The sequence below is a fragment of the Giraffa tippelskirchi genome, chromosome 13 (assembly GCF_054371585.1).
Source record: "Giraffa tippelskirchi isolate mGirTip1 chromosome 13, T2T-mGirTip1v1.2.pri, whole genome shotgun sequence".
Lineage (NCBI taxonomy): Eukaryota > Metazoa > Chordata > Mammalia > Artiodactyla > Giraffidae > Giraffa > Giraffa tippelskirchi.
The window spans coordinates 118570527-118591219 of NC_137287.1; the positions used below are offsets into that span (position 1 = coordinate 118570527).

At 48.4% G+C, this 20693-nt stretch overlaps 1 protein-coding gene and 1 long non-coding RNA gene across 2 annotated transcripts in view; both read right to left on the bottom strand.

Annotated features, from left to right (window-relative positions):
* Nucleotides 1–20693, bottom strand: part of KCNB1 (potassium voltage-gated channel subfamily B member 1) — a 103056-nt gene that overhangs the window by 50104 nt on the left and 32259 nt on the right. The window lies entirely within an intron of this gene.
* On the bottom strand, nucleotides 646–4898 carry LOC145533528 (uncharacterized). The gene is made up of 2 exons (XR_014074143.1): nucleotides 4282–4898; nucleotides 646–3426 (listed from the first exon to the last, which is right to left on the bottom strand). It is a non-coding gene; the product is annotated as an uncharacterized LOC145533528 (long non-coding RNA).

Here is a 20693-nt window from a genome sequence, read left to right on the forward strand (position 1 = left end):
CCCCTCCTGGCTCCTTCCTCTGGCTGCCTTATAATAACAGTGTTTTCAGTACAGATGTTCTGGGTCCCCTGCCGTGGCTCACTCAGCCACCTTTCCAGAGAGAAAACAAAAAGCGGTGTTTTTCCGCATCCATTGTAGACTGCTGCCCACATCTTTGTTCTTCGTGAGGAACACACACTCCCAGAGGGCCCCTTTCTCACTTGTGGCCAGCAGCCAGGTCTGGACCACCAGGCTGGGCTCCACCACAGGAAAGAGCCAGGAGATGTAACAGAATCATGCCTGTTAGGCTGGGAGCTGCCTGGGGATGGTGGTGTCACTGAGTCCCAGAGATGTGGAAGAGATGCGGAAGGAAGCTTGTTCTAGTCCACATGCCTTTCCTGCATGGACCGTCTTGAACTATTCTGAACGTCTAGGAAGAGCCCACTCTCCTTGTCTCCTAAAGATGATCCCTGCAGTTTGGGAGTTTATGTCCCTGCAGTATGGTTCATTTGTGCCCAGTATGGTTCATTTACTGATGGACTCCACCTGGATGTATCCCGCACACCCATTTAACAGGTGGTAAAACTGAGGCCTGAAAAGGACGCACGGTTTGCTCAAGATTATAGAGAGGCTGGCCACCGTCTGAAAAGACCAGAATGTAAAATCTCAGAGGGCATGCATTTTACTTGCCTTGGTCACAGGTCCATCCCCATCACCTAACATAGTATCTGGCAAATAATAGGCTCTTGACAAATATCTGTTGAATGAATAAATAATATCTCTACTGGCACGCTGCAGTCCATGGGGTCGCAAAGAATTGGACACAGCATAGCAGCTGCACAGTAACACACAGCTGTTTTTAGCTTTTGCAAATACTTCTTGCACACATGTCCTCATTTTGACTGTCATAATTATCTTTCAAGCCAGGAATGGCATCTTTCCTTATTTTGCAGGGAAGGAAATGGAGGTTAGAGAGGTTTAGTCACCTACTTGAGATCACACAACCTTGAAGCAGCAGACCTGAATCCAAAATGTCTTACTGTGGGGCCCCCTTAGAACATTCGAGCAGAGGAAGAGACCTTGGCAACATCCAACATGAGGTACAAGCCTTGACCCACAAGAGCAGCTCTGACCTGAATTCTACTCCACCATCTGAGGGGAGAGAGACCCAGAGAGCAGTTCCTCAAACTGTTAAACAGAGTTGCCATGTGAGCCAGCAATTTCACTCCTGGGTATAGATCCAAGAGAACCGAAAACCTCTCTCCACATGAAAACATGTACATGAATGTTCATAGCAGCCTTAGTCACAAAAGCCAGGAAGTAGAAAAAACCCAAATGCCTACAAACTGACGAACGATGCACCAAATGTGGCAGATCCATACAATGGGATATTATTCATCCATAAAAAGGAATGAAGCACTGATACATGCTACAACATGGATGAGCCTTGAACACATTACGCTCAGTGAAAGAAGCCAGATGCAAAAGGCCACCTGGTGTATGATCCATTTATAGGAAATGTCCAGAAGAGGTGAATCTAAATGGACAGAAAGCAGATTACTGGTTGCCAGGGGCCGAGGGAACCCAGGAATGGAGCGTGACTGCTAATGGGTATGGGGTTTCTTTGGGGGATGATGTAAATGTTCTAGAATTAGACTGCGGTGATGGCTGCACAAACTCTGCAAATATACTAAAACCTACTGAGTCATACCTTTTAAAAAACATATAGGTTCCCAGGGTTTTATTTATGTATTTTTTGGCCGCACTTTGAGGCATGTGGGATCTTAGTTCCCTGACCAGGGATTGAACCTGTGCCCCTTGCAGTGGAAGCTCAGATCTTAACCACTGGACTGCCAGGGGAACCCCTGAGTTATACCTTTTAAATGGGTGAATTTTATGCCATGAATTACATCCCAACCGAACCATTTTTAAAAGAATACCAAGAGAAGCATTTCCATGACAACAGAGTTTCAGTTAGAAGGGCAAACACACAAATAAGAAAATATCCCCAGTTCAGGCAGCCCCATGCTGTCTTCCTGGATGTCTCAAGAAGGATTTCAAGATAGAATTCCAACCCCAAGCCCCAACGATTCACCTGTGGGCTTGTTCCCTGATGCCTTGCTGAAGCCACCCAACAGCCTTGCTTAGTTCGAGAGAACCTCGCCACCCCGATTATCCCAGCAAAGAGATGGAGGCTCAGAGAAAGGAAGTGACTTACCCAAGGTCACACAGGGTGATGCTTTCAGCTACAGCACAATACAAGCAACTAGCCAGGTGACTTGAGGCCACTTGCTGGGGAATGCCAGTCAAGTTCCTCGCTCTCTGTGGGCCTTGGTTTCCCCATCTGAACCACGAAATCCCAGCTCACTGGCCCCTTCACTGTCCAGGTGGGCGATTCAGCCAGAACACTCCTCACTACCTCTGATAGAATGATTCTCCACATTTCATCAGATTTCACTTGAACAAAGCCAAGCAGCTTTTCTCAGACCTCCACCCACCCAGGGATTCTAGGCTAAATCTGTGCTGTTTTTCTCGACTCTGTCCTTCCTCTGCCTGGCAGGCCGCTCTGCACTGTGGCCTCTGTAGCCACTTCTCAAATAACCCTGATGTCTAGGTTCAAGGAAGACAAGGTTGTTGTCTTGTGAAGCATTTGCATAATGTGATTTCACAGGCGTGCTTTCTTCAGAGTTGAATGAGATGCTTTTCAGGGGCCCTCCCTTTATTTTTGAAGTTCTAGGTTCAGCTTTGGGGTTTGCAGACCTAAGAAGACTTCCCCACCAAAGTGTACAGGCACAGCTTCAAACACACACCTTTTCATACCTCTAGCCATATACCCACCCATTTCCCCATTCATTCATTATTTCAACAAAAATATATTGGGGGTCTCCTGCCAGGCACTGTGTTAAGTCACTGGGTATGGTAGAAAGAAAAGATAAAACAGGTTCTTTGTCCTCATGGAGCTCACAGACTAGTAGAGGAAGATGAACCTTAACAGATGCACAAAATATTAACACAAATTGGGATGAATGCCACCAGAGGAAAGTTCAGAATAATAAGGGGACCCTAATTTCTACCAGGGAGCAGAGGAGATCTCTGTGAGGAAGTTGACATGTGAGATAAGGTCTAAAGCATGATTTATCAGTGAGAAATGTTCTTAGTTCATGAAGCAGAAAATTCTGACTAAGAAAGAGTCAAACAAGCAGGGGATTTATAGCTTCACATAACAAAATGTCCTGAGATAGACTTACCCCATCACTGAGGTTGACAACAATATCATCAGAGATCCAAGTTCTCTACCATCTGCTCTACCAACCTCAGAGGATTGGCTCTTTTCCCAGGCTCACTCACCTCATGGACCCAAAGTGGCTGCCATCATTTGACCATCATGTGAAGACATGACCACAACCAAGAACAGGAAAAACGTCCTTCTCATCCTTCTGTCATTTTCTGAAATAGATGAAAACCCTTCCAGAAATGTCCCAGAAGATCTGATGGGTGGCATCACATATCCACATTTAAGCCATCACTGACAAAAGGAATGGGGCCACCATGATGGTCTCAAATCAGCAGTTTTTACCCAAAGGTGATTTTTTCCCCCTCCACAGGACATTTTTGGTACAATAACTGTGTGTGTGTGAGAGCATATCAGGGGTGCTACTGGCATCTAGTAGGTAGAGGTATGTGATGCTACCAAACATATTATAGTGTACATGACAGCCCTCACTACAGAATTATCCAGATGTCAACAGTACTGAAGTAGAAAACTCAGAGGCAAATCCTGACTCACAGGGGCGGCAGGTGGAAGGAAGAAGGGTGGGGAAATTGGTTAGGGAAGGTTTCCTGGAGGCTATAATAGCTCAGCTGAGTCTGAAAAGACAGGACATTGTCCAAACCAATCCAGGTAATGAGTCAAGCCTAGTATCTCGCCAGTGTCTGAGCAGAAATGGGATGATCCTTCCATTCTTCCTGCCTCTACCAGCAGGAGGTGAGCTCATGTGGGCCAGGGATCTTGCCTGTCCTCCTCAGGGCTTCACCCCCATTCCCAGTTCAGCGACCTTCACAGAGGTTTGTTCAACAGGTCACTGGTAATGAAGATGTGAACGGAACGGAGGCAGCAGTTTCTTGACTGTGAAATCTCTGGAAATTTCTGGGCATCATACAGAGTGGACATCATGCCACACAGAGTAAATGAGCATAGGAGGGGCAGTCAGTGAGCAGTAGCCAGACCCTCCGAAATGATCCAATCCCATCATGGTACAGATGGATGGGGAAACCCTGGGAGGGCGGAGAGTTCAAACTCACTCAGCAAGCTGGGGGCAGACGCAAGGCCACACGCCCCTTTATGAGCCCAGGATCAACACCAACAGGGAGGGACTCGCCCGGTGGAGCAGTGGCTAAGAATCTGCCTGCCCGGGCCTCCCGTCTCCTCACAAAGCCGCTTTCCTGGATTCGCTGACCTCATGACCCCAAAAGCGCGCTGAACAGGGCTGCCATTTTGGATGACGCTTCTCCGCTCTGGTTGCGGAATTACTGCCGAACTGGCCAGACAAAATGGCTGGCCCACGAACGTGTTTTGTTTGGCCCACACCGTTCTTAAAAATTCTACGATGTGCCGTCTTTGCCAACAATAAAAGTAATTGGGAGAGTGAGCCTATAAGCCAAATTTCTCATTTAGATAACTGGGAGGTTTGGCAGTACTTGGTGCCCATTTTCTGGCACGGTTGCCATTCCCCGGAGCTGGACTGTGGCCTCAGTCAGGATACCAGTGCTCCATCCCAACTCAGGGGCCTCCTGGCACCTCATTCACATATAGCTCCAGAAGGGCGTTCTGATTTGAATGCCCCAGCAGAGGGGGCCCAAACGGGAGTGGGCGAGGCCGTCCGGGGACCCCCAGGCAGGCCACGCTCCCCGCCCCCCCCAGAAGGAAGCGCCTTAGTGACCATGGCAACAGGCTGCCATTTGCAACATATCTTCCATTCGAACCGGAGAGACGACAAGGACACCTCTCTCAGCACAGGCGACATCAGCTCCCAGTGCCCCCAAACCTAAGAGCCAGAAGGAGAAGCAGTGTGATATGTCCTCTCCAATCCGAGCACCGAAACAGATGCCCCCAAACACCTCCATTTGTTCAACCAACCCAGAGATGGGTGTTGGGAAGGGTTGATTTGGATTCCACCTTATATAAAAAGACCAGAAAGCGTTTGATTAGAGATAGAGGAAGGCGTGGGTGTCTGAGACGGGGCTCTGTTTCTGGGCAAATGTACACATTCCCTGCTGTCTCCCTTCCTCTGGGCAAAAGCACTGCCTCTCCTGGCAGCTCAATGCAGCCATCTTCCGCTCTGCCGTGACCTCAGCCCTTCGTCAGTGTCCTGGAGCCCCCAGTGCATCCGGCGTGTTTCTAGACTGCTTACAGAATCACAAGGAAATGAGGGAATGGAATGAGAGAATCATCCAGAAATAAGAAAATGCCTCAGCCAATATTTCTCTTTGAAACTAAGAAGCTGAAACCCAGAACATCGAAGAAGTAAAGAGAAGAGTGCCAATTAGCACCCAAGTCCCCTCCTGGGACTGAAAGCCATAAATATTAATGGCCATAATCATCTGGTATTAGTCATAATGCCTGATAAATTAAGGTCATTTTACCGGAAGTAAAGAGCCATGTTAATGGCAGCAAAGGGTAACAGTGCTGCTGGCTGCATGACTGGTGTGGCCCGCCGAGGTGATGGCATAAATCAGAAGACCCAGGTCCAGTCTGGGAAGCAGAGAAGTGGCTTCTAGAACAGGTGGGGTGGGGGTCGTGGGACAGGGCTGATCTAGCTGTAGCTTCAGACAGGTGCAGGCTGGGAAGATAACACTTCCAGAGATGGGACTTCCCTGGTGGTCTAATGTTTAAGACCATGCCCTTCCACTGCAGGGAATGTGGGGTTCGATTCCCAGTCAAGGAATGAAGATCCTACATCTAATGCAGTGTGATAAAATAAATTAATTAAAAAAAAAAAAAAAAGAGCTTCCAGAGGAAGTGAGTCCAGGTGGTCAGGGAGAGGAGGGTCTCAGGGGAGGCGAGTCCCAGGGTGCAAATGCTTGGGCAGAGAGCAGAAGTTCTGGCTGCTGCTAATCCTGTTTCGTTGCAGCCTTGGTGTCTCTGATGTGTAATGCCGCCTGGTTTATTCTTCCTCTGCTTTCTCCCCGCTTCTCTCTTCTCTTCTCTTTTTTCTCTGCCTCTACACCTGCCAGGGCCAACTTCTCTATGACATGCCGGAGGGATAGCGTGTGGGGCTCACGTGGCTTCTAGGGACCTCTCCCCAGTGTTCTCACTTCTTTATAATTAGAAGGAAGACCATGAATTTTTTATTTTTCAGTTGTGCTGCATGGCTTGAGGGATCTTAGGTCACCGACCAGGGATCAGACCTGGGCCCTTGGCAGTGAAAAGGGAGGAGTCCTAACTGCCGAACCGCCAGGGAAATCCCGGAAAGACAATGGACTTTTAGACTGCAGAAGATGTTTTCATATGCAATCTTAATCTATTCACCTTTGTATCAGTGCAGCCATCAAATGTAACATTTAGTATTTTTCGGGGAGCGAGGCCAAAGTTCTCAGGGCCCGTGAAATGGGTAACGTGGTCCTGCTTTCTGCCACCCCCGCTGCTCTATCTCCCTCCCCTGCTCCCATGAGCCAGGGGATCTTAAGCAATCGGCATTGCCTTACAAAGTCTCAGCTTCATCCTGTGCAAAACGGACTGATAATAATAATAATGATGATGATTCAGTGAAATAACATTAGGGAAAGCTCTGGGCACAAAGTGGTGCTGACCAGTGGTATTTCCCTTCCCTTCCAGGAGGTTCTGGGGTCCTGGAAGTCAGAGGTGTGATTTATAGAAAAATCTCAGGGGACAGAGTCCCTGATAATCAGCCCCCCTCCATCTTTTTTTGTTGCTGTTGCTTAGTCGCTAAGTCATATCCAACTCTTTGCAGCCCCCACCTCCTCCCTATTAAAGCATTGTGCAGTCCTCTCTCTCTCTGTTTCCTGGGCTCTCCGGTTCCCCTAAAAGACAAACACTTCTCTTGACCCTCCGAGAAAACTCACAAGGCGCTTGATGAGAGAGATCAAATAATGTCTCCAAATCCCAACAGAAAGCAAGCATCCATTTGGCTGGCTCTGGCAAGGGAAGGGGGGCCTTCTAGCTTAGCTCCGTGTCAGCCAGGGCTGGATGCCTGATACACAGAACCCAGTGCCAAGTGAAAATGCAAGGCCCCTTGTTCAGAAATTATTATGATTTTCCAGACAGTGACAGCAGAGCATAAACAAAGTGTGGGGCCCTTCAGAGCATGGAGTCCAGCGCTACTGCAGGAGCTGGGAGCTCGAGACAGTGCCTACGGTCTGTTTGGAGCTGCCGGCCTGAGGGTGGGGGTGGCAGTGGGAGGGGGAGGTGTCGGCAGTGATGCTGACTCTGTTTGGTTCTCCATCCCCACTCCACTTATGCCGAGCAGCAGGCCTGGCACATCGTAGGTACCCTGCAAGCTTCTTTTAAAAAATTTCTTTTTATGTGGACCACATTTAAAAAAATCTGTATTAAACTTTTTACAGTATTGTTTCTGTTTTGTTTTATTTTATTTTTGGTCATGAGACAAATAAAAATTTGGCTCCCCTGACCAGGGATGAAACCTGCAACCCCCACATTGGAAGGGGATGTCTTAACCACTGGACCACCAGGGAAGCGCCCTTGCAAGTTCTTCCTGACTCACAGTTCACTCACTTATCCTCTTAGCACTGGGCCTACAGTGTCAGATGAGACCCCTCCTGGGGGTCTGTGCCCTGGACCCTCTCCCTCCTCACTCTGCCCCCAGATCCCTGGCTCCAAGTTATGCCGACCAGAAGCACCCCCACCCCTGTCCATCACACATAGTATAGGGCAGGAGTAAAAATAAAATGAAATAGCAGTTGAAATAATAGAAGCCAGATTTATTAAGCACTTACAAGGTGTCAGTCTAAGCACTGGGTCTATCTCACCCTATTTTTTTTAAGCTTCATATGAATGTATTTAAAAAAAAATTTATGTATTTGGCTGTGTCAGGTCTTAGTTGCAGCACTTGGAATCTTTGTTTCATCATGTGGGGTCTTTTCATTGTGGTGCACCGACTCTCTAGTTGTGGTGCTTGGGCTCCAGAGCTCGAGGGCTCAGTAGTTGTGTTGTGGCATGTGATATCGAAGTTCCCTGACCAGGGATCGAACCTGGATCCCCTGCACTGCAAGGTGGATTCTTAACGACTGGACCACCAGGGAAGTCGTGATCTCAGCCTATGTTAATTCTCACACAGACCTTCTGAGGTGAGATCTCCATTTGGCAGAGGAGGAATCTGAGGCCCGAGAGGTCAGGTCCCTTGGCCAAGGCCACGCAGTTGGGGAGTGGAGGACCTGGGCTCCAGTGAAGGCTGATGCTGGGCCCCAACAGGGCCAGGAAAAGAGGGTCATGCTGTGTTCTCCCAGCCTCTGGGCAGGAGAGCTACAGACCCCCACGAGATGCCTTCTCCTGGGAGTGGAGAGGAGAGCAAGGGTGACAGAAGAGGAGTGTGTGGCCCCCAAGAGAGCCCTGGGCTACAGGTTCTGAGAGCCAGGTTTGAATCTGGGTTCTCCCTACAGGTCTCCCTGCGAGGTCACTTACCCTGATCTGCACCTCCCCTCAACTCTGCTGACCTCACCTCCTGCTCGCTCCCTTCACTTTCACACCCACACACTGGCCTCTCTACTAGTCCTAGAAACTACTAAATGCATTTCCACCCCAGGACCTTTGTACTTGCTGATTTCACTTCTGAAGTGCCCTCATGCTGCAATTCACATGGCTCCTTATTTTTCTGGTTTAAAGTCAATGCCCATGAAGCGTGTGTGTGTGTGTGTGTATGTGTGTGTGTGGGGGGGGAGCAGGATCTGTTTTCTCCGTGACAGACTTCTCTGATTGCCTCACTTGGAAATATATGTAAACTGCTTTGACTGGAACCTGACCCTTGGTAAACACCACACAAGTGTCTAGTCCTATTGTTGTTTAGTCGCTAAGTCTTGTCCAACTCTTTCGGACCCCATGTACTGTAGCCCACTAGGCTCCTCTGTCCATAGGATTTCCCAGGCAAGAATACTGGAGCGGGTTGTCATTTCCTTCTCCAGGGGATCTTCCTGACTCAGGGATTGAACCCACATCTCCTGCATTGGCAGGCAGATTCTTTACCACTGAGCCATCTGGGAAGCCACATCTAGTACTGTTATTATCATCTAAACTGGCAGCCTCTCTACTTGTCACTCAGCTTCCCTTTTCCTTCTCTATTCTTCTTCACTGCACTTATCCCTTCCTGAAATCACCTACACGTTTGTCTACGTGTGCACTAGGTACCTCTCCCACTACAGGGAGAGCTCCATGGGCTGAGTCTTGGCCACTTTGGAGCCTCTCCCCTCACTGAGTTAGCACAGGGCTCAGATGGTGTCCCAGGGCCCAGAAGTCAGAGCCTCACTTTTTTTTCAGGAGGTAGCAGCAGCTCCCACAAAGGCTGAGGAGCAAACGGAAGGAGGGGAGACCCAGCCATGGTTCTGTAATACTGGGGAGGGGACTGCAGTGATGCTTCCTAGAGCTTAGCCCCCAAAGCTGGCCACCCCTGCCAGTCAGAGTGGAGGGCTGCCCTGGAGAGTGGCCAGCCTCAGACAGGATCCTGGCTGGTGGGGTGTGTGTGTGTGTGTGTGTTTGTGTGTTGCAGGGGTGGGGCAGTCCTCTTAGCAACAGACTTTAGCCCTGCCCTAATCTGGAGGGCAGTTGAGTTGGCTGAGCCATGTAGATTTTGTCGTTCAATTCACTCAAGTAATGTTCACGATTAGCCGTCAGGGAAAGGCAAATCAAAAACACTGGAAAGGGACTTCCCTGGTGGTCCCGTGGCTAAGACTCCACACTCCCAATGCAGGGAGCCTGGGTTCAGTCCCTGGTCAGGGAACTAGATCTCACATGCTGCAATTAAGAGTTTGCATGCTGCAACTAAGACCCAGTGCAGTCAAATAAGTTTAAAAAAAATTATTAAAAAAAAACAACAATGGGAAATTCCACCTCATACCCATTAGGATGGCTAGAATTAAACAAACAAACAAACAAACAGATAGTAACAAGTGAAGAGGAACTGGAACTCTCATATATTGCTGGTGGGAATGCCAGAAGACACAGCCACTTTGGGAAACAGTCTGGCAGCTCCTCAAAAGGTTAAACATAGAGTTACCAAAAGATCCAGCAATCCCACTCCTAGAAATGACAACCTATGTCCACATAAGAACTTGTTTACAAATGTTCACAGCAGCATTATTTATCATAGCCAAAAGAAGAAACAACCTGAATATCCATCAGCTGATGAAGGATAAACAAAATGCAGCATCCTCCATACCATGGAATGTTACTCAGCCATAGAAATGAATGAACTACTGATACATGTTACTTGAAAGAACTTTGAGAACATTATGCTACCTGAAAGAAGCCAGACACAAAAGGCTTCATATTGTATGACCCCACTTATGTGAAATGTCCAGAAGAGGCAAACCATAGAGACAGAAAGTAGATCAGTGGTTGCCTAGGACTGGAAAGGGGGTGGGAAAATAGAGAGTGATTGCTAATGGGTACGGGTTTTCTTTTGGGGATGACAAAAATGCTTCAGGGACTTCTCTGGTGTTCCAGTGGTTAAGACTCTATGCTCCCACTGCAGGGGGTTTGGGTTCGATCCCTGGTCAGGGAACTAAGATCCCACATGCTTTACAGTGCAGCCAAAAAAATAAAATGATAGAGCATTTATGTGAGTAAGATTCTCCTCTTATCAAACAAAACTATTTTTAAAATGTTTTAAAATTGATTATAGTGATGGTTGTACTGCTCTGTATATACTAAAAATGATTGAATTGTACATTTTAAATGGGTGAGTTACACATCTCAGTATCTCACCAGAGCTGTTATATGTATGTGGACGTGTATGCAGATAGATAGATATATTTATGAGCTGAGTGAGCAAAACAAAAAGCCTGGCCTCTCAGGGAGCTAACAAGAAGGAGACAAGGGAACAAATAAAAGTATCATTTGACTTGTGGTGATAAGAAAAATAAAGCAGGAAGGGAAGAGAGGGATAGGCAGGGGAGAGGCACTGTGGTTCAGGAAGGCCACTCTGAGGAGGTGATATTTGAACCTGAATGAAGAGATGGAGGGAGTCACTGATATCTGGTGGGCAGGCACCTGGAGAAACAGCAAGTGCAAAGGCCCTGAGGCAGGAGCAATAATCCAGTGGGGCTGGGGACTTCCCTGGTGGTCCAGTGGCTAAGACTCCACACCCCCAATGCAGGAGGCCTGGGTTCTATCCCTGGTCAGAGAACTAGATTCCACATGCTGCAACTGAAGATCACATGCAGCTCCCCCATCCCCCCCCAAAAAAAGTTTTAAAAAATCCAGTGGGGCTGGAATGTAAGGAGTCAGGGGGAGGGTGGCAGGAAGTGACACCAGAGAATTGATGGGGGCTGGATCATGGAGGGTCTGGTAGGCTATGCTGAGAACGGTAGCTTTATTCTGAGTGAGGTGGGAGCCATGGGGAAGTTGAGAGCAGAGGAGGGATGGGTTCTGACTCGGGTGTTCACGGATGCCCTTTGGCTGGGGATGGAGAGTGGACTCGGGGGTGGAAGTCAGCAGGACGGAAGCTGGGAAACCTGGGAAGAGGCTACCATGATGGACCAGGTGAGAGATGATGGGGGCCTGGCCTGGAGGCTGAAAGAGGAGGTGCGGGAAGTGCTCAGGGGCTGGTGTGGAGTGCACCATCCCATTCCTGGTCTTGCCTGCATCTCCCTACAGCCCTGACCTTTGCAGGGACTTTCAGAGAGGAGGCTTCCTCCCTAATGAACAGTCTGAACTCCTCGCACTGTCCAAGGTCAACACGCAATCCACAGACCCTACCCAGAACCCTGAAAACTCCCATGAAAGTGTAGACTCAGAATCCATGTCCCTCTCCTGTGACCAAGTGTCCTGTCCCTGCCTGGGCCCTGGCTCTGCCTCTGCTACCAATTTCCATGAGAAACCCAGCTCCACCCAACACTGTCATTCGGGCAGACTTAACTGCAGACTGTTTCTTTTTTCTTTTTTTTGCCGCACCACACAGCATGCAGGAGCCCAGTTTCCCCACCAGGGATGGAATATGCTCCTCTCGCATTCAAAATTCAGAGTCTTAATCACTGGACTGCCTGGGGAAGTCCCCAGACTTAGTTTCTTCATCTATAAAATGGTAATAATAATAGACCCCTTGAATGACTGTTGTCTGGGTTAAGTGAGCAAATGTATGCAAGAGCACTTGGAACAGTGCCTGGCACATGGTTGGCAGTCAAGAAAAGCTATGAACAGCCTAGACAGTGTATGAAAAAGCAGAGACATCATTTTGCCAACAGAGGTCCATATAGTCAAAGCTGTGGTTTTTTCCAGTAGTCATGTATGGATGTGAGAGTTGGATCATAAAGAAGGCTGAGTGCCGAAGAATTGATGCTTTCAAATTGTGACGCTGAAGAAGATTCTTGGACAGTAAGAGATCAAACCAGTCAATCCTAAAGGAAACCTATCCTGAATATTCATTGGAAGGACTGATGCTGAAGCTGAAACTCCAATAATTTGGCCACCTGATGCGAAGAGCCGACTCATTGGAAAAGACCCTGATGCTGGGAAAGGTTGAGGGCAGGAGGGGAAGGGGACTACAGAGGATGAGATGGTTGGATGGCATCACCAACTTAACGGACATGAGTTTGAGCAAACTCTGGGAGATAGTGAAGGACAGGAAAGCCTGGTGTGCTGCAGTCCATGGGGTTGTAAAGAGTTTGACACGACTGAGCGACTGAACAACAATGCCCTATTCCCACCAGCAATTCTTCTGTTTATCTCACGAAGCATAATTTCACTCTCTTCCTGGGAAGCATTGGCTGCACCCCCACCGCCTCCAGAAGCTCACTTATTTCAAGAGGTCTCTCCAACAGCACTGGGCTCCTGGGAGGAATTCTCTGCCAGCCGCTCAAAGAATGTGTTTTTCTGTATCTTGTTCAAGGAAATGGAAGCACAGAAAGATAAAGATACATGCCCTAGGTCACAAAGCTTAGACGTGGCAGACCTGGCAATCTAATCCACATCCGATGCTAAAACAAGTGATTAAATAGAAAGTCAGTTTTACTGAGAGCCTATTATGTGCCAGGCATTTTGTAGACATTGCCTTTTTTCTAAATTACATTTTTACATAAATAATATTTTTTGAGAAGGTAATACATGTATATCATTTGAAAATCCAAAATGTACAAGACAATATACATACAGGTAAAGGGGGGAATCTCCCTTCTGTCCCCATTCCTTGTGGTTCAGCTCCCTTCCCTGGAACCAACCACTGTTCCCAGTTTCTTATGGATCCTTCCAGTGATGAGCTATGAATGGTGGACCCCTACTCAATATCCATCCTCCAGCTTATTAACAGAATCCCAACCAGGAGCAGCCCTCAGTTCTGTGCAATGAAATGTAGGTAAAAGTCTCTGGGTAAGGCATTCCTTTCTACTTCCCCCCAAAGACAAAGCACCTAGAAAAGAAGACTTGTCTTTTTATTTTCCTTTAGCTCTTTGTCCTTCATTTTCCTTTCTGCCTGGAATGTGGACTTGATGCCTGCAGGCAGTGCAGCCATTTTGAAACCACAAGGATCAAAGCCACACACTCTGAATGGGGAAGAAGGAAGATGCTTGAATCCTTGGGAATTTGGGTTGGCACTGGTCTACCCAACTCTGGACTTTTGTTGTGTTTGTTCAAACCATCATTTGTTGAATGTTCTGTTCCTTGCAGCTGCATGCCTTCCTGACTAATGTACTATTCATATATAGCATTTATATTTTCCCTGGTGGCTCAGCCAGTAAAGCGTCTGCCTACAATGCGGGAGACCTGGGTTCAATCCCTGGGTCAGCAAGATCTCCTGGAAAAGGAAATGGCAACCCACTCGAGTATTCTTGCCTGGAAAATCCCATGGACGGAGGAACCTGGTCCATGCGGTCGCAAAGAGTCGGACACGACTGAGTGACTTCACTCCACTTCATTTCATATCCTTTTTTCCCCACAAAAAGGTAGCACTCTTTATACCTACTCTTCAGGATCTTACTTATTCACTTAATGATATGTCTTGGAGGTTGTTACAGAATCAGTACACACAAAGTCTCAAAGTTAATTAAATTATCGTGTCAAAGACTTTGTATTCATGTCCCATGAGTCCTTCAACCAGTCCCCCCTTAGGCCACATTTCTCAACCATGCAAAGATTATCCAATTACATATATTTCCCACATGTGAGCACATAGCTGTATACGTGTGTGTTCCGTGTGTGTGTTCAGTCATTCAGTCATGTCTGACTCTTTGTGACCCCATGGACTGTAGCCTGCCAGGCTTCTCTGTTCATGGGATTCTCCAGGCAAGAATATTGGAGTGGGTTGCCATGCCCTCCAGGAGATCCAGGAGTAGAAATGGCAGATGTCATTTATTTTTTAATTTAGATATTTCTTTTTATTTACTTATTTGGCTGAGCTGGGTCTTAGTTGCGGCACTCAGGCTCTTTGTTTTGGCATAAAGGATCTAGTTCCCTGACCAGGGATGGCACCTGGGCCCCAGGCATTGGGAGCGTGTTCCCAAATGTCAGATTGTCCTGCAAAGAGATTTGGCCAATCTGCATTCCACCAGCAATGTGCCAGAGCCCCCAGGCATTGTCTTAACCCTTTCAATGACAAAAAATGCTAATGCCCATTTTACTGAGGCTCAGAGAATTGTACGTGGCCTACTCAAGGTCATGGCAGGTAACTGGTAGAATTGGGATTTGAACCAAGGTTTGTCTGAGGTCAAAGCTGTGCTTGTGAACACTTACCTGACCTTACTTTCCAGGCAGCTGGACTCCAGAGCCTCTCATCAAAGAGGGAAGAATGACTATAACCTGGATACCGATCTGTGCCTGAGAAGGGCCTTTGGGTGGAGCTGCAGAGATTACGTCCTAGGCTGCCTTTCAGCTCAGATCTGCCGCTGCCTTGCTGTGTGAGCAAGTCCTACCCCCTCTCTGGGCCTCAGTTTCCCCATCTGTAAAATGGATAGCTTGGGGTTGCTGGTCTCTAAGACCTTCCCATGCTCAGCTTCTGGAAAATCCTCGACGTCTGAGGGTCCCCTGGGAGCTGCTTTTTCAGCCCCCAAAATGGAAACAGTCTTCTGAGCAGTTTTTTCTCCATTCCTGACCGATCAGAGGTCAGTAGCATCCAGGGGCTTCTATTTCTATCTGTGGACTATAGTCACACTCCCTGAGGGAGGCTGGGCTGCAGAGCAGGGAACGGCCTGGCTGCCCTGTTTTCACTACAGACCACATCTTCCTCCAGCTCACTCTGACACCTAGATTCTCAGGGCAAGGATTCCAACTATGGTCTCATATACTGAGAGCTTACCATAGGTAAGCTCTTGCCAAAGTGCTCTACAAACCTAATATGTATACATTTGGAAGAAAGGGCCTCTTTTATTTGCTCATTTATTTATTTATTATTTGGCCATGCCCGGTCTTAGTCACAGCCCATGGAATCTTCAATGTGGGCATGCAGGGTCTTTAGCTGCGGCAGGTGGGAATCTAGTTCCCCGACCAGGGATCAAACCCAGGCCCCTGCATTGGGAGCTCGGACTCTTAGCCACCAGACCATCAGGGAAGTCCCGAGAGTGCCTATTCTTATCCCCATTTTACAGATAAGGAAACAGAGGCACAGAGAGGTTAAACAACTTGCCTAAGATCACTCAGCAGGTCAGGGTTTGGTTCCAGGAAGTCTGGGCCAGAGTCCATGCCCTTAACACAGGGTTTCTCCACCAAGGCACCATGGGGCTGGATCTTTCTTGTCTAGAGGGCCGTGCACTGGAGGATGTTTAGCACCATCCCTCTCCTCTACCCACTAGATGCCACTAGCACCCATCGTTCTGGGTGGGATAACCAAAAATGTTCCATACATTGCCAAGTGTCCCCTGGGTGGCAAAACACCCCTGGCTGAGCACTGAACCACAACTCTGGAGGAACGGATCCCATGTCCATCTGGGGCTCTTACTCTCCTGAGACCGCATTAGGCTCTTGGGAGGCATTGCAAAGTCTAGGAGACCCATGCTGAAGGTGCAACCCTGTGCAGGAGATCAAACTGTTGCAGGGCAGCTTTCTCTGAGATTGGTGATGGAAAAACTCAGTGAGGGCCACTGGTAGGCCTGAGTGTGGTGGTGGAGTGGGTTTGGAGGTGTGCTGGGTGAGCTTGGGCAAGTGACAACCCCTCTGAGGTGTTGTCTTAGTCATAATCAGAGACAACCGTTTGCAGAGTCAATGCGTGAAGCAGGTATCACAAAAATGAAAACCAGTACTTCTCTGGCGGTCCAGTGGTTAAGAATCTGCCCCCCCAATGCAGGGGTCACGGGTGCGATTCCTGGTCCGGGAAGATTGCACATGCCCCGGGGCAACTAAGCCTGTGAGCCACAACTACTGAAGCTGGAGAGCCCTAGAGCCCACGCTCTGCAATAAGAGAAGCCACCTCAATGAGAAGCCTGTACACCACAATGAGAGAGTAGCCCCTGCTTGTCTTAACTAGGGAAAGCCCTCGTGCAGCAATGAAGATTCAGCTCAGTCAAAAATAAATTAACTAATTACATTAAATTAAAAGAAAAATGAAAAAACAAACCACCTCAATGGAGGATCTACTTAAATAAATTATGGTTCATCCATGGCCTAGAAGATTATGTAGCCATTAAAAACAAATGAGGTAAATGTGTTTTTGCTGATGTGGAAAGAGCTCTAAGGTTTATTAATTTATTAATAGTTAAAAAGCAAAGTACAGAGCAGGATGTATGACAGAATTCCATTGGTATTAGAAAAAAAATTGAATTTTCAACATACCCTTATTGAAAACCTGCTACTTGCCAGGCTCTGTTCTAAGCAGTGGGAATATAGCAGTGGACAAAATGGGCAAAAACCCTTATTGCTGCACTGCTTGTGAAATGTTTGAGTATGAAGATACAAAGACATGAAAAAGATTTTTAAAAGAAGTACAAGAAAATGTTTTTTTTTTTCCTGAGGCTGGAGATGTGCGGGTGAGATTGCTATCTTTCCATTTATACCCTTTGGTATCCTTTGAGTTAGTCTTCACTGGGTAGGTGCATTCATTTTAATTATCAAGTTTTAAAAGATTGGATCAAAAAATCAGAGGCAAAGCACAGCACCTGGATGCCTTTATTATGCTCACATATTCAGTAACTGTTTCTTGAGCATCTACTGTGTGCAGCTGTTATGCTGGGTGCTAAGAATACAGTGTTAAGCAGGAAAGATGAGAAACCAGCTCTCGAGGGGTAGATGCTATAGTTGGGAGCACAGATCCACTGGAGAAGTAACCACCAGCATTATTTGTGTAACAATGATGGTGTCCAGGAGATGACAGAGGCATTGGAACTTAACGGAAGGCTTACAGATCTGGGGAGTTGGCCAGGGGTCAGGAGCCTAGGCTCAAGCCCTCTCTCCCCTTATATGACTTCCTTCCTAGGCTGTGCACAGGGTGTGGCCTCGTGTGGCTTTGGAACTAAGACAATTAAAACCCCGAACTTACAACCTACCAGGCACTTTGTGGGCAGGAGGAGAAGGGGGCAACAGAGGATGAGATGGTTGGATGGCATCACAGACTCAATGGACATGAGTCAGAGCAAACTCCAGGAGATAGGGGAGGACAGAGAAGCCTGGCGTGCTGCAGTTCACGGGGTTACAAAGAGTCGGACACAACTTAGTTACTGAACAACAACAAGGCACTCGGCAAGCACTTTCAGTTCAGTTCAGTTCAGTTCAGTCGCTCAGTCGTGTCCGACTCTTTGCGACCCCATGAATTGCAGCACGCCAGGCCTCTCTGTCCATCACCAACTCCCGGAGTCTACCCAAACCCATGTCCATCGAGTCGGTGATGCCATCCAACCATCTCATCCTCTGTCGTCCCTTCTCCTCCTGCCCCCAATCTTTCCCAGCATTAGGGTCTTTTCCAATGAGTCAACTCTTCGCATGAGGTGGCCAAAGTATTGGAGTTTCAGCTTCAACATCAGACCTTCCAATGAACACCCAGGATTGATCTCTTTTAGGATGGATTGATTGGATCTCCTTGCAGTCCAAGGGACTCTCAAGAGTCTTCTCCAACACCACAGTTCAAAAGCATCAATTCTTCGGCGCTCAGCTTTCTTCACCGTCCAACTCTCACATCCATACATGACCACTGGAAAAACCATAGCCTTGACTAGACCGACTTTTGTTGGCAAAGTAATGTCTCTGCTTTTAAATATGCTATCTAGGTTGGCCATAACCTTCCTTCCAAGGAGTAAGCATCTTTTAATTTCATGGCTGCAGTCACCATCAGCAGTGGTTTTGGAGCCCAAAAAAATAAAGTCTGACACTGTTTCCCCATCTATTTCCCATGAAGTGATGGGACCAGATGCCATGATCTTAGTTTTCTGAACGTTGAGCCTTAAGCCAACTTTTTCACTCTCCTCTTTCACCTTCATCAAGAGGCTCTTTTTACACATGTTAATTTACTTAATCGTTACTTCAATCCTATGAAGTAAATGGACTTAAAGTGTGGCTCAGATGGTAAAGGATCCGCCTGCATTAAGGAGACCTGGGTTTGATTCCTGGGTCGGGAAGATCCCCTGGAGGAGGGTGTGGCTGCCCACTCCAGTATTCTTGCCTGGAGAATCCCGTGGACAGAGGATTCTGGCGGGCGGCAGTCCATGGGATTGCAAAGAGTTGGACATGACTGAGCAACTAACATTTTCACTTTCATGAAGTCAATAGGATTTTTATTCCCATGTTATAGATAAGAAAGCAAAGGCACAGAGAGGATGAGTAACTTGCCCAAGGTCACACAGCTGGTAAGTGGCAGAACCAGAACTGAAACCTGGGCTGTCTACTCTAGATCTCAAACTTGTAAATACTTCCTTTCATGACTTTCTTCTCTTTTTCCTCCTCTTCCCTGTTCATCAGGGGCACTCCTCTGCCTCCTCACCCTCCTCCAGAACTGAGGATGGCTCTCTGGTCCCACCACCAGCAGAACACACAAGGACGAGGGAGCACCCCTCTGTAACTCACCTGACCCCGAGGTGCACGTGGCAGCTTGGCTTTGCCCTCGGAGCCCAGGGGCGGGAGGGAGCAGGATGGGCAGGAACCACCAGGAACTCACAGTGCCTCTGCCTGCCTGTCCTTTAGGGATAAGGACCTCAGTTGACTCTTAGAGCTCAAGGATCCAGACTGAATCTAGCTCTAACCCCTACACGAGCCCTGCCCTGGGTCACAAACTCAGTTCTAATCCTGGTCACAATGAATCCTGATTCTGGTCACAGATTCCTTCATGACCCTGATCCCAGTCTAAGCCCTGACCCTGATTACAACAGAGCTCTCAATTCAGTCACGGTCTGAGCCCCGGTTCTGGTCACAGACCTAGTCTTACGCTGAGAGCTATGATCCAGGTCACACACTGACCTCAGCCTCTGATTTAGCTCTGATCCTTGTCAAGAATTAGCCCTGACCCTCCTCACCCTGAGTCCTGGTGCTGGTCACGCTCTCAATCCTGATCATGCTCATTGCTTGAGCCCGGAAACTGGTCACTGACAGATCCCAAATTTTGGCCACAGAGTCAACCCTGACTTGGCCCTAGGGTGAGCCATGACCTTGCTCACGGGCAGAGCCCTGCTCCTGGGCTGAGCTTTACCTTGGCCTCAGGTACAGGGCACCATCACCAGCCGCTGCTGTCTACTGTCCAGGGGTCTGGAGATCTTCCAAAAGGTCCTCTTCCCACTATTCCCTGAGCTTGGACCAATCAACGCCTCTACCTTCGTGAGGATCGTCCAGACTGCCGCCTCCGGGGTGGGGGGTTGGCGCGGCAGGGGCAGCCTGGCGGGGCCTGGGGAGCCCTGAAGAAGCTAAGGAAGGCATGATTTAGGTGGAGCTAGATTCTTGGGAGGCCCCTTTCCATCCAAAGGCTCTCAAACCCCTCCTTTTTCTCCCTGCCCATCTCCTTCTCCCATAGTCCTGCACAGTATTTACCCTGAAATAAAATCCATCGGCAGAACTGTCTTTAAGGAAGGGAGGTCCGACAGCTGCCCCGCAGCTGGGAGAATTCTGTCATCAGGAGGAAGCTCCGCCAGTGGGAAAGGACGGTGCCCTCCTTTTTCTCCGCGGAGCTTGACCCACTCCCCACAGCCTGGCTTCATTCTGAGGGGCTGCAGAGCTCCCTGTGGGAGGAGGGCTGCTGGCAGAAGGAATCTGTCTCCCCGGGTGGCAGCTGTCTGCCCCTCAGATGGCTGGCCTGGGAATCCGCCCGTGTGTGAACAGCGCGAGTGTGAAGATCGAAAAGGGTCCCTCTCTTCCTAGGGTAGCAGGGCTGGGGCAGAGCTCAGCACACTGGGAGCACGTCCTGTGATCTCCCTGAAGCATGTTTCCTCTGTAAGGCCTCTCGGGGTTCCCTGAAAATAGGGGCGGGGGATGGGGTGAGAAACACACGTTCATCACGACTTCCTCCCCCTGCCCAGAGTGCAGACATTTTGAAATTGCAGAGATGGAGCAGATGCTGAGTTTTCCACCCAGTTCCCTTCCCCTCTTTAGAGGGGAAAGGACTTTAGCTCCTGTGGGTGGCGGGGGCTAA